Raw genomic sequence first — 14,957 nt, forward strand, 5'->3', positions numbered from 1 at the left:
CGCATCAGGCGTTCTACAGCTGGTGAGCAAAGGTACTTACTTTGGGGGCGAAGCAGAACACCACCTATCAGGACGTGGCAGGATATTTAAATCCATGATGGCGCCAACATCCTGTGAACACCCCTGGCGCTGAAGACGGCAAATTCAAAGCCGAAATGCTTTCGCCATCCTGTGTGTTACTTAATAAAGATGCCTCCATGGTTTCCCCAACAGCGGCCTCTTCTCTTTCTTTGGAGGAGGTTTGTGTGATATTTTCAGCGTGTGTGCCAGAGACACGCTTCAGAGGCCCCCGCATCACTAAGCTGGCCTTGGACACGTTGGTATCTGCTTCAGCGGAATTTTCTTTGTATCCAGGGGACTGGAAGGACCAAGGCCCACCTCCGGGCTCGGGAGAAGAAGTGGCGGTGTTGGAGTTATTAGCTCCACGTTGGGCGAGATGGACTGCCAGATTTGCCCCCGCCGAGTGGATCTCTAAATCTCGGGGGTTGATGCGGTCTGGGGACCCAGGGAGATATCGGAGTTCGAGGGGCACACAGACAATGAGGTTGAGCAATATCGTGGTGCCCTACATCCCGCATTTATATTTAATCACCCCGCATTACCAACCCGGAGTAAACAAAGCATTCTGGGACCTGTAGTCATCACGCATCAGGCGTTCTACAGCTGGTGAACAAAGGTACTTTGGGGGCGGAGCGGAACACCACCTATCAGGACGTGGCAGGATATTTAAATCCATGATGGCGCCAACATCCTGTGAACACCCCTGGCGCTGAAGAAGGCAAATTCAAAGCCGAAATGCATTCGCCATCCTGTGTGTTACTTAAAAAAGATGCCTCCATGGTTTCCCCTACAGCGGCCTCTTCTCTTTCTTTGGAGGAGGTTTGTGTGGGATCACTGACATAATATCGACTACAAAAATATAGACTTACAAAAATATCGATGCCAAAATATAGAATACCAAAATATCGACTCCCTATCTCCAAACAGGAAAGTACAAAAATATAGAATCCAAAATATTGTTGTAAATAATATAGTTAGTCAAAATATCGTATTTTTTAAATGTTTTAAAAGTAATGTAAAATTAATGAAATAATACATATAATTAACTGATACATACTTAAAAATACTTAAATAACATTAAAATTAATAAATAATTAATGTAAGTAAAAAAAATAATTAATACATATATATTAACGTAATATTTATTAAAAATATTCAATATTTTCTGCGTAGGATAGCGGGCGGGTAAAATTTACTATTACCACTCCAGTAAGTGCAATAGTAGGGAAAGCGTTGGATAGCGGGAGGGTAAAAATTACTATTCCCACTCCAGAGAGTGCAACAGTAGGGAAAGCGTTGGATAGCGGGAGGGTAAAATTTACTATTCCCACTCCAGTGAGCGCAAAAGTAGGGAAAGCGTTGGATAGCGTAGGGGTAAAATTTACTATTCCCACTCCAGAGAGTGCAACAGTAGAGAAAGCATTGGATAGCGTAGGGATAAAAATTACTATTCCCACTCCAGAGAGTGCAACAGTAGGGAAAGCGTTGGATAGCGGGAGTGTCAAATTTACTATTCCCACTCCAGTGAGTGCAACAGTAGGGAAAGCGTTGGATAGCGGTAGGGTAAAAATTTACTATTCCCACTCCAGAGAATGCAACAGTAGGGAAAGCGTTGGATAGCGGGAGGGTAAAAATTACTATCCCCACTCCAGAGAATGCAACAGTACGGAAAGCTTTGGATAGCGGGAGGGAAAAAATTACTATTCCCACTCCAGAGAGTGCAATAATAGGGAAAGTATTGGATAACGTAGGGGTAAAAATTACTATTCCCACTCCAGAGAGTGCAACAGTAGGGAAAGTGTTGGATAGCGGGAGAGTAAAATTTACTATTCCCACTCCAGTGAGTGCAACAGTAGGGAAAGCGTTGGATAGCGTAGTGGTAAAAATTACTATTCCCACTCCAGAGAGTGCAACAGTAGGGAAAGCGTTGGATAGCGTAGGGATAAAAATTACTATTCCCACTCCAGAGAGTGCAACAGTAGGGAAAGCGTTGGATAGTGGGAGTTCAAAATTTACTATTCCCACTCCAGTGATTACAACAGTAGAGAAAACGTCTAATGGCGTAGGGGTAAAAATTACTATTCCCACTCCAAAGAGTGCAACAGTAGGGAAAGCACTGGATAGCGTAGGGATAAAAATTACTATTCCCACTCCAGAGAGTGCAACAGTAGGGAAAGCGTTGGATAGCGGGAGGGTAAAATTTACTATTCCCACTCCAGTGAGTGCAACAGTAGGGAAAGCGTTGGATAGCGTAGGGGTAAAAATTACTATTCCCACTCCAGAGAGTGCAACAGTAGGGAAAGCATTGGATAGCGTAGGGATAAAAGTTACTATTCCCACTCCAGAGAGTGCAACAGTAGGGAAAGCGTTGGATAGCGGTAGGGTAAAAATTACTATTCCCACTCCAGAGAGTGCAACAGTAGGGAAAGCGTTGGACAGCGGTAGGGTAAAAATTACTATTCCCACTCCAGAGAGTGCAATAATAGGGAAAGCATTGGATAGCGTAGGGGTAAAAATTATTATTCCCACTCAAGTAAGTGCAAAAGTAGGGAAAATAATAAATTAATATTTTGTTAAAAATTAATTAATTATTAATACCAAAACAAGTATTACAATTAATTACCAATCACACAAGATTTAATAATTGATTATTTATAAATACCAATATATTTTTGTTTAATTAATTACCTATTAATAATTAATTAACAACCAATTGTTTTTCAATAACAAACATTAATAAATGCTAATAATACCAATTAATCATTAATTAATAATATATTGATTAACAATATACACAAATTATTTAAATAATTAATTTTTTACAATTATATTACTTCCCACCATATTCCCGTATAAACACACTACCCGCTACAAATATTAAATGAATACAATTAACATAATTATCAATTAAACAATTAATACAAATTAATTACCAATTAATACAAATTATTTACCAATTAATAATTAATCAACAACCAATTAATTTTCAATACCAATTAATAATTAACTAATAACAATTAAATTACTTCCCACCCTTTTCCCCTATAAACCCACAACCCGCTACAGAAGTAAAACGCTAAATTAAATTAAAGATATATTAATTAACAATATACACACATCAATTAAATAATTAATTATTTACAATTATATTACTTCCCACCATATTCCCCTATAAACACACTACCCGCTAAAAATATGAAATGAATACAATTAACATAATTATCAATTAAACAATTAATACAAATTAATTACCAATTAATACAAATTATTTACCAATTAATAATTAATCAACAACCAATTAATTTTCAATACCAATTAATACTTAACTAATAACAATTAAATTACTTCCCACCCTATTCCCCTATAAACCCACAACCCGCTACAGAAGTAAAACGCAAAATTAAATTAAAAATAATTAATAATTCCTATAAATTATTATTTAATGTACTATAATTAAATTACTTCCCACCCTACTCCCCCATAAACCCACAACCCGCTACGGAATTAAATTACACAAAAATAAAATAACATAAAATTCATTACTTTAAAAATATACTAACATACATTACAATATTATTACATACTTTTAACACATATACTAACACTTAAAACACTATAAAAAATTCGATATTTTTAACAACTATATTATGACTGTCGATATTACTTACTTCTATATTATTGCAATCGATATTTCTTACCTGTTTTTCGATATTCTTCACCACTATATTTTGGCAATTCGATATTCTGTCCATTCTATATTTAAAACTCGATATTCTGTCCACTCGATATTTTTTTTTCGATATTATGGTGCCGATTACGATCCTGTAAAAAAATTCCCTGTACGACTCGTATCCGGTCTTTTTACCGTACGAATCGTACAAGTGCCGTACAAACTGCCAAGTACGATTCGCATGGGAAAAAGTCCATACAAATCGCATTGGGAATTATTCCCCACACGTCCTCGGGTCGGAAAATGTGTCCGACACGTCCACGGACGATTTTCCGTACAAATGTGAAAAGTGAAGTCGGACCGCGGAATTAAGATCCATCCCGTGCGTCCGATGTTACAACCGTGTGGAAAAAACACCGTCCGCACCGAACTCCCATAGCAACCATGGAGACATGTGCCCGCATACGCGCCCAACACTCCCTCCAGCCCTCCTATGTACGAGTCGAATCCCCACCCGTGTATGTACACCCGTGTATGTACGAGACGTACCCCCACCCGTGAATGTATGGAGCGTACCCCCACCCCAACCGTGTATGTACGACCCGTACCCTCACCCACGTATGCATGGAGCGTACCCCCACCCCAACAGTGTATGTACGGACCGTACCCCCACCCCAACCCTGTATGTACGACCCGTACCCTCACCCGCGTACGTATGGAGCGTACCCCCACCCCAACAGTGTATGTACGACCCGTACCCTCACCCGCGTATGCATGGAGCGTACCCCCACCCCAACCGTGTATGTACGGACTGTACCCCCACCCCAACCGTGTATGTACGACACGTACCCTCACCCGCGTATGCATGGAGCGTACCCCCACCCCAACCGTGTATGTACGGACCGTACCCCCACCCCAACCATGTATGTACGACCCGTACCCTCACCTGCGTACGTATGGAGAGTACCCCCACCCCAACAGTGTATGTACGACCCGTACCCTCACCTGCGTATGCATGGAGCGTACCCCCACCCCAACCGTGTATGTACGGACCGTACCCCCACCCCTACCGTGTATGTACGACACGTACCCTCACCCGCGTATGCATGGAGCGTACCCCTACCCCAACCGTGTATGTACGGACCGTACCCCCACCCCAACCGTGTATGTACGACACGTACCCTCACCCACGTACGTATGGAGCGTACCCCCACCCCAACAGTGTATGTACGACCCGTACCCTCACCCGCGTATGCATGGAGTGTACCCCCACCCCAACCGTGTATGTACGGACCGTACCCCCACCCCAACCGTGTATGTACGACCCGTACCCTCACCCGCGTACGTATGGAGCGTACCCCCACCCCAACATTCTAAGTACGGAGCACACCCCAGGCCCCAACACCAGCACCTTCACACAACATCGCGCATGTACGAGTCGTACCAAGCCAGACACAAGGACAGCACTGTACAACAAAATTCCCGAAGTACACACCGTACACACGCTAAAAACGCACGTAGACAACCAGGACAAAGCAAAACAAAACAAGAATACACCATTCGAATGGCACAATGCCACAAAACATGTCCAACAAGCACAAAAACAACACATTCACTGACCTGCAACTGCCAAAATCCCAAACAGAGGCCCAAAACACAACCACTCCTTATAACACACCCACCCAAACTTCAAACACAGCCACACCCACCAATGGACCAATAAAAAGGGCCCACAGACACAAACCATGAGCCTTTGCAACAGACTCACTGCTGCCAGACCCTACAGACAACCTACAGCACCATACTTGAACCATTACAACACCTTACACTTGCACACCTTCACACACACACCTTCACAAACACCCCCTCATCACATTCACACACACACCTGCACAACCACACCCACACCTGCACAACCACACCCACACACCCACAACCATCCACACCCCCCCCACCATCCACACCCACACCCCTCACCATGCCCACTAACAAGAATCCAAAGTTCACTAGCCGAGAGTTGGAGGTCCTTGTCGATGAAATCCTCAGAGTCGAGCCACACCTCTTTGGAACATTGGTCAGACAGACCTGCATGTCCGAAAAAACAGCCATGTGGCAGAGGATTGTTGATGCTGTGAATGCTGTTGCGGCCACCAGAAGGACCAGGCATGAATGCCAAGCCAGATGGTACGATCTGCGGAGGAGGGTCCGAGCCAAAATGACCGACGACCACAACCAGGCCAACGTCACTGGAGGAGGGCCGCCCCGCAGACCCGTACACTACCATCCCTGGGAGGAGAGGGTGATGGCAATACTGCCGGTGGTGTCAGTGGACGGATTAGAAGGACTCCGAGACCCGGGTGAGTACACAAACAACTCACCTCACATGGGGGGAACGTCATCCACAACCAAACTCACAAACAGGCACGCAACCACCCCAAGCTATCGCATGACTCAACCACACTCCATGAACACGCACATGCCACTGGCGCCACCATGCCCCATGCACCCAGCTGGACAATGCAAAGTCACAGGCCACAGAAAACACCAACACAAGACACGGTAAGCCGGATGGCGGGAGTGTGTGCCCCAAAAATCACATAGTGCAACTCAGAAGCAGACAACAATGCCCCCTGCCCATATGGCCTAGGTCACAGCCAGACAAACAGTGTGTCCCCACACAGGAAAGACTTGCCAGCAAATGGCGGATGCCTTGCATTAACACATGGGGGTGACGGCACATTTTTGCACATGACAGCAGCTAATGAACAGCCAACACTGTGAAAGAGTGGCAGCACACACCACCACAGCAGCAGCACAGACACAGACACTACACCCAATGGGTGCCTGGAGATCAGAAACAAACTCACATCAACCAGCCAAGGGCCATTCAAAGATCTGCAAAAAGTGTGTGCCTAGGAAGCTGGGCTGAGGTGACAGAGGGTGACACACAGAGGGAGGGAGAGGGGGAGAGAGAGGGAGGGAGACACAGGGAGATGGACAGAGGGAGGAGGCTGACACACAGAGGGAGGGAGAGGGGGACAGAGAGGGAGTGAGAAAGGGACACACAGGGAGACCAATTCAGCCTTGGGGGGTCTGGGAATGTCTGCTCGTCAGCAGGTGGACTGCGTGCATGTAGACAAGGGTGGCCAGTGCCTGAATCCCCCCCTCTTCTCCATGGCAAAACACTGGGCCATGTCTCAACCTGTGCACGAGCACAACGCCAGCTACCTGCATTATCTAAGTGTGTGGAACAACTCCATGTGCCCACGTACAGTGCAACACGGAAGGCGCCAATGCATGGCTCGCCACACCTGCTCACTTCACTGCTGACTGCAGTCACAATTGACGCAGCAAGTAAGACTGTGCCACACATAGGTAAAGTCGCAAAAGCTGTGGCCAAGGGACATACCCATGCACAAGTGCACTGTGAGTGGAATGCAAGACATATCCAAATTCCCAGAGGAAATGTGCCAACTTAGAAACGAATGAAACATGGATGTTGCATGGAACAAAATTAACATTGTCTCTCTCACACACAGGTCAACGTCGTGGATCACCCCCCAACACTGGGGGGGAAGACTCACAGGACCCAGCTCGGCGTGATGACGGACCCACCGGCAGCGACGACTCTCACAACTCTGTGGACGAACCCGACCAACCTGGCCCCTCTGGTGTCCAACCACCTGCAGCACCTGCGTCAGGTACAACTGGGCCAACCACCACCACCACTCCTGCCACATCCCAGGAGACACCCAGGATCCCTGCCCCACCACCACAATGCAGCCAGGCTGGCCAGGAGGGTCACGGTGTACCGGGCACCCAGGAGGAGGCAGGCGATAACGCCAATGCCACCCCTCAGGGGTCCCGGAGACCCGATGTGCCCACAAGGGCAGGCCAGATGCAAGTGGGCAGGGGTGGTGGGAGTGGAGGACGGCGGAGGCACGAGCCTGACCGGTTGGCTGCGGAACCGGTATATTCCCATGTCAGAAACATCCTGGACACATACCGGCAGGACACCACGGGCATGGCCCAGGTTGTGTCCATCCTCGAGGAGATCAAGACCCAGCAGGCCCAGCAACATGCGGAACAACATGCCTGTCTACTGCGACACCAAGGGGGGATGGAGGACAGACAGGCTGAGCTCGTGACGGTGTTCACGGGAATTCACAGTACACTCCGTCGGATAGCCGACAACATGGGCAACCCTCCCTGTGCCACCAGGCGTAGAACATCACCACCCACAGGGAGGGATGAGGAGGAGGAGGAGACATCTGACGGAGCATCCCAAACATCCTCACGGCCTGCTTCTGAGGGTCCCCGCAGGAGGGCGCGTCGTCCACGGAAAAGACCGTGAGGGTCAGCGCAACAGCACCATCTCCCAGGACACCTGGACTGGCACCTGGCCCACTGGACCAACAGCAGCACAGCAGCAAAAGACATTCTCTGCCACATGGACTTGCTGGTCACTGTCTGACCAATGTTGACAAAGACTGTGGCATGGACTCTGAGGATTTCAAATGGCAAGGACACCAACTCCCCTAGTGAACTTTGGATTCCACACACCCGGAAAGCCCCTCATGTCATACCCCCCCCCCCCCACGTACCCCAACCAAAATAAAAAGTTACACCATAAAGAGAAGATGCCTACATTTTGCATTATTACCTTACATGTGTCTTGTAAAGTCTAACCATGCCTGAGTTCTCATTTGACTTCAACCATCCACACCCTGGGGCCTGAGTCTGGCACAGGACACACATGGGTCACATTGTATTAGGCAAGACAGACATGGAGCACCATACACACCCGTGATGGGCCCAACCAGTTGAGGGGGTGGCCGCACAACCGTGCCGACAGACATATTGAGTACAGCGACAGCCATGCGCAGAGGTCAGGAATCATGTGGAGTGTCCTGTGGGGAACCCAGGTATGTGTGGAAAGGTGGCAGAACCATGTCCTGCAAGCTTGAGTCAGGTGGATGCAGAGAATGGTGGCCTGGCCAACGTTGGATGCATGGGGATGGCACATGTCACAATACCCACACAGTCATGGACATCATGCACAATACACAGTCTAATCCCACACAAACAGCTTGCCTCTTGCTACTTTACACATAGACACATAGCCACTATCACGGAAAACCATGCCAGACATGCAGGATGCACCGTGGCAACACACCAGCATTCTCTGAGAAGAGGCACCTTGGAGGCATAGGGACACCTTTATTATTCATGTATTCGGGATTGCAGAGGCAACTCGGAGTACACATGAACGGGTCATGTGGAGTAACATGTGGGTCCAACACTGGAACCCCCCTTCTGCAGCACAAATGCGTGATAGCCATGGAACTGGCACACAAGTGTCGGCTAACAGCTAAACACCCCCTGCTGCTCACGGAGAGGCTGCCATACACCATTGATCCTCTGATGTGGAAGTCCCACACCATGTCAAGCCAATGCAAACCGTATGTGTCCGAGGGCAGTGTAACACACATTGATGCCATCATCACAATCCACAATCCCATCAAAGATGACTGTCTACAAGTCTGACCATCTATTCAGGTGTACCCAGCTGCATGTCATGTGTCCCATGGTGATGCAACATGTCTGCAGAGGAACCAAACATCGACAGGGGCAGTGTGCACACATCGTAAACAACTGCCACACCCAATACACCCCTGATGCATCCCTTACCCTAAGGAGACTTCCAAACTTGTCCATGCGTGTAACGCTGAGTCAGCACACGATGACGTGTCCATGAGGAATAGCAGTGCCACAACAATGCAACCAGCAGACGGCATGCGCAAGTACCTGGGGATGAGAGACACACAAGAAGTCAGCCACAAAAAGCACAGCCACTTGCATGTGCATGTACTCGACACATGTAAGGATGACAACATGCTAGGTCACAATTATGACTGGGGAAATTCACTCATCACTGGCACCATCACTCCAGTGACACATCCACACACACCTCTGACTCACGTGCCATACATGCAGATGGACACACACATCGCAACACATGCCACACGGGGACCAATGCGTGCACACCAGACACTGGTACTCACCACTAAGCAAAGAAGTCGCGTATGAGCCGACTCCGGATGTCCTCTTGCGGAACCACATCCTCCACATCACTAGCCCCATTGCCAAGACCTTGGTCCTCCACGGGTGGATGGTTCTGATCATCTTGATCCAGGATGAGTGGCACAGCTTTCTCAACTGCCATGTTGTGCAGCATGCAGCAGACCATGAAGATTTTGCAGACCTTCGCCGGGGCATATGGGAGGGCGCCGCCGGTCTTGTGGAGGCATCTGAATCGGCTCTTCAGGAGGCCAAATGTCCTCTCTATCACTCGCCTTGTCCGGCCATGGGCGGTGTTGTAGCGGAGCTGGGCCGGCGTGATGGGGTTGCGGAGAGGTGTGATCAGCCATGGCATGTTGGGATAGCCAGCGTCCCCTACATGGAAAGCACATGGACATAAGTAGGACAGGAGAAGCGGTCGTGCTGGAAGTCTACGCAAAATACAGGACAGACAGAGTGTACCCACCAACAACACATGCTCGTTCGTTGCGCAGCTGCGTCATCATTTCAGGCACCCTGCTACGCCTCATGATGTAGGCATCGTGTGCTGATCCTGGAAAACGAGCACAGACATGTGAAATCACCATGTTGGACAGAAACACCACAAGGGCATTGATGGAGTGGTAGTGCTTGCGATTCCTGTACGCTACCTCCTGTGCCTGTGGTGGTACCAAAGCCACATGTGTCCCATCTATGGACCCAATGACATGGGGCATCCCTCCCAGGGCATAGAATCCACGCTTGACCCCAGTCAGCAGTTCAGGGGTTGGGAAATGGATGAACTCATCCAGGTGAAGCAACATGGCCTCTAAGAAATCATGCTGCACACGGCTGAACATGCTCTGGGACATGCCACCAACATGAGCTATGGTATTTTGAAAGGTACCCGTGGCAAGAAAATGTAGGGCTGCCATTACCTTCAGCTTGGGTGTCAGTGCCGTAGGATACCTGTGCAGCGGTTGCAGTTGTGGTGCCAGCCTCGCCGTCAACTCCTCAATCAACGGTTGGGGGAAGCGGTAGCATCGGATACAGTCATTCTCCCGCATGTCAGCCAAGTCCGGAATTGCTCGGGGAAGAGGCGGCGCTCTGCAGTAATTTGGAAGTGACAAGGAAGAGTGAGTGCACTACAACAACAATTTTTTGGTGCTGAGCACATGTTAATCTGTCAATACACATACGTGACATACGGAGTCAGGTATGTGCCACATGCCCTGGACACGTATGGCTGCCAGGTGACACTCCTACCAAGACCCAGCTACACACGGAGATTGTGAACCTCCACATGCCATGGCATGGGATTAGCTGTGTCCCAGTGTAAGTGAACAGCCAGACGCAACACAGGAGTGACATACATCAACACATCAGCAGAAGTAGGATGTCGATTTCAGAGAGTGGTAGTGGAACACTAGAGCCACAGGTCACATGACATTACACTAGGACAGCCCACACACCTTGCCAATAAGGTGTACATGTAATGACTCACCACACATTCATTGAGAGGATGCAGACATGTCCTTGTTACGCTACTCCGTGTCCCATGCATACATACGCACCTCACATCCGATACCACATGTGGCCTGGTGTGCGTAACAGTGTGCCATGTCCATCTACACACAGACACATGTTGGTTGCTGCAACAGCTGATGCTTTTGAGGGAGCACCAACATCAAGCTAATGGGAACACCCCACACATACATGACATAGACACATCGTGCACCGTGGGTAGTCACATGTCTGGTGTGGTAACCCCTGTAGCGGGCATCAGGGGACACTTGCGTGTGTTGTTGACTGTGCCATGCCAGTGACGCTCATCCCAAGTGTGCAGTACGACATGCACACATGTCAAAGGAGTTAAGGGCATGCCTGGCACACATTGCACCGTCACACATAACATCTGTACACATCTCATCATACATCTGGTGCCTTCTCGACTCAGGAGTGTGGTGCCACATCACAGCCTTTCACACCTGTGCCCACACATGTAGTACTGCCCAGACAATGCCTTGATGTCCATCCATGGACAAGTATGTCAGCCCTATTCCTTCCTGTGTGCTGCCTGTCACCACTGTGATGTGTGAAAGGCACCGTACATTCGCTCAGAGGGCCTGTGTACGTTCCCTATTACTATGGGAGTGCTGCCGTATGTGTACCCATAGTGATAGTGAGCGTACGCACGCGTGTACGGTCCGTATCACTATGGGTACGCATACGCGAGAACACCCATAGTGATAGTGAGCGTACAGGCGTGTGTACGGTCCGTACCACTATGGGTACGCATACGCGAGAACACCCATAGTGATAGTGAGCGTACAGGCGTGTGTACGGTCCGTATCACTATGGGTACGCATACGCGAGAACACCCATAGTGGTACGGACCGTACACACGCCTGTACGCTCACTATCACTATGGGTGTTCTCGCGTATGCGTACCCATAGTGGTACGGACCGTACACACGCCTGTACGCTCACTATCACTATGGGTACGCATACGCGAGCACACCCATAGTGATACAGACCATACACACACCTGTACGGGCCGTTGCTATGCATTTGGGGTGCCCTAGGGCCCCGGTACGCACCGTACCTGTGTGTGAAACTCCAAATTACATAGGGGACACATGAGGGACAAGTATAAAGGCCTACATGCATGCTGGTTGTCATGGAGACCAAGTTTAAAGTTAGAATTTTTTTCAGCAGGTGCACAGCAGTAGTCAGTTTGAATGAATCTACTTTGTTGCAATGTGGTTCTGGAGTTGACATCATGCTCAAGAAAAAAACACAATAAGAACCCACTGACTGTGCTAGGTTTGAAGGGATTGGAGGAAACATAGGATGCAAATGTGAGTGACCAATCACTCTGTACTCCTGTGCATGACCAGGCCAGCAAGGCAGATATAAGGCAGCCAGGTCCCATGAGGGAGCACTTGCCTGCACATCTTTGGATTCTACGACCCAGCTGCTGCTACTGATTCCCTGGAACCATGTCAAGGTCTGTGGAGAGGGCACAGCCTTTCACCCTGGAGGAGAACCTGGCTTTGCTGGATGTGATCCTCCCACAGTACCCCCTGCTGAATGGGCGACCAGGGTATCAGGTGAGTGCAGAGTCTACTAGCACAGACTGTGTCCCTTGTTTGTGACTGTGACTTCTGGCATTGTGTCCAGGTGTGACACACATGCTATGTACTGTAGGGGGGGTCCCAGGGGGGGAATGCCTGATGTCTTCCAGCCAGTGCATGCTGTGGTGCATGTCTGCCGTCCTCACTTGCATTGTGTTTACTGTGACAATCACTGCATGGTGCATGCCACATTCTGCCTGTCTTGTCCTCCTGGGAATGTAGCCTCTACAGTCCTCATTTGATTATGTGTTCAGCCCAGTGTGACAGGTGACTGCACCCACAGATGTGTGTTAGTTCTGTGTACCTGTGCTGAGAGTGTCCACATGATGTGTTCGTACCCTGGACATCGGTGTGTGTGTAAGTCCCCTGTCATGTGGCTGGGTGCATATGTGGAGTGTGGCACCCGGGCTGCATGAGGGATGGATATACCCTGCCCATGTGATGTGAGCAGGGAGCAGTGCTGTGTGTCTGACGTGCAGAGCCAGCCCCACACCTGTGAGCCCCCCCGTCTAGTGGCACATGTGCAGAGTGAGGTTTGTCGCTGCATTTGGCAATGGCAGGTGAATGTCCTGTGCCTGTGTGTGTCTGTGTACTCTGCTGCGGTAGCGTCAGTGGCCTGTGGCATGTGACTGCTTAGAGGTGCTGCACATTATCCTGGTGTAGCTTGTGATGCACAGTGTGAGCCTGGATCATTGATTGTGTCGTTGCCCTCATTCCACCTGTGTACTTTCAATGGCACGTACTGCTTTTGCCCTTCCCCAGAGGATCATGTCCCTATGACAAAGGTGCAATGCGTTGGATGCATACTATGCCTTGTTGTAAACAGCAAATTTGTTCTAATATGTGTCTCTGTGACATGTGCCAGGTGTATTGATGTAGTGTCACTTGTTCATCCTCACAGGTAGGCGCCTCTGCCAAGAAGCAGATATGGATGAACGCCGTCAGTGCCGTGAGGAGGACGGAGGGTCGCAAACGGCGCCTGGCCCAGGTGAGGAAACGTTGGCAGGATATCCGGTGCTGGACACGGAGGATCGCACGGGTCCTGCTGGGGGACTCACCTGAGACCCATAAGAACCGCGGGCGCCGCCGTCTGACCCACATCCACAAGCGTGTGCTGGCGGTGGTATTTCCAGACTTGGACAGGCGCTTACAGGAGAAGCAGCAGCAGGAAGGGGGTAGGTACATGTGTGTTTGTTGTGTGTCACCAGCATTTGTAAGTGCACAGTTGCATGGATACACTGCCAGGGTTTAAAGGTGCTGTGCAGATCCAGTTACCCACAGTATAGCGGTGCTCTCCTGCCTCCCTTCCCCTCCTTGCAATGTGTTCCCTGGTCTGTGTGTAGTCACTCCTTCACAAGGTTATGTAGGCTGGGACTTTCTCCACGTGAACTATGCCTGTAGCATCATGTGTGGGGGTGGTGTGTAACAGGTTTTCGGACCTTGCCTGTGCCCTGTCCAGTTCAGTACTTGTGGGTTCCATGTCAGTTGGCACTGATGCTGAGTCCAGACATGGGAGTTAGTCTCTCAAGTGTCATGCCTTACAGCACGCATGTCCTATGTTGTGGCCTGTGACATGATGTGCATGAGTGTGTGATACGCATAGTGCAGGGATGGTGGCGTGTGTTGCAGTCATTCCCATTCAGGACCATGGAGTTGTGTGGCCACTACTGTCCCCTGGGGCACATTTTCCTAGGTGTCATGTGTGTCATCACAAAACGTGGACACTCTCAGTGTCTACAGCATAGGTTGTGCTCTGTGCCATTGTCCCCTGGCACCATGTATATTGATGTAAAATGTAGTACAAGTGTCCACTGTACAGCCTGACCTGATTTTCCTTGTTCATACTCACGGTGGCCAGTGCCTGTGTGTCTTGTTACATTCATCTGATGGTGACCATTTGTACATGATTATTTGGACAGGCGCACCTTGGGTATTTTGTGTCCAATCTTGCATTTATCCAGCCCACGTGTATTTCACCCAGACTAAGAGATGTAAGTGCGTCCTGTGTCTCAACAAATTGTCTCATGTAG

Source organism: Triturus cristatus, chromosome 12, assembly GCF_964204655.1.
Source record: "Triturus cristatus chromosome 12, aTriCri1.1, whole genome shotgun sequence".
Taxonomy (NCBI): domain Eukaryota; kingdom Metazoa; phylum Chordata; class Amphibia; order Caudata; family Salamandridae; genus Triturus; species Triturus cristatus.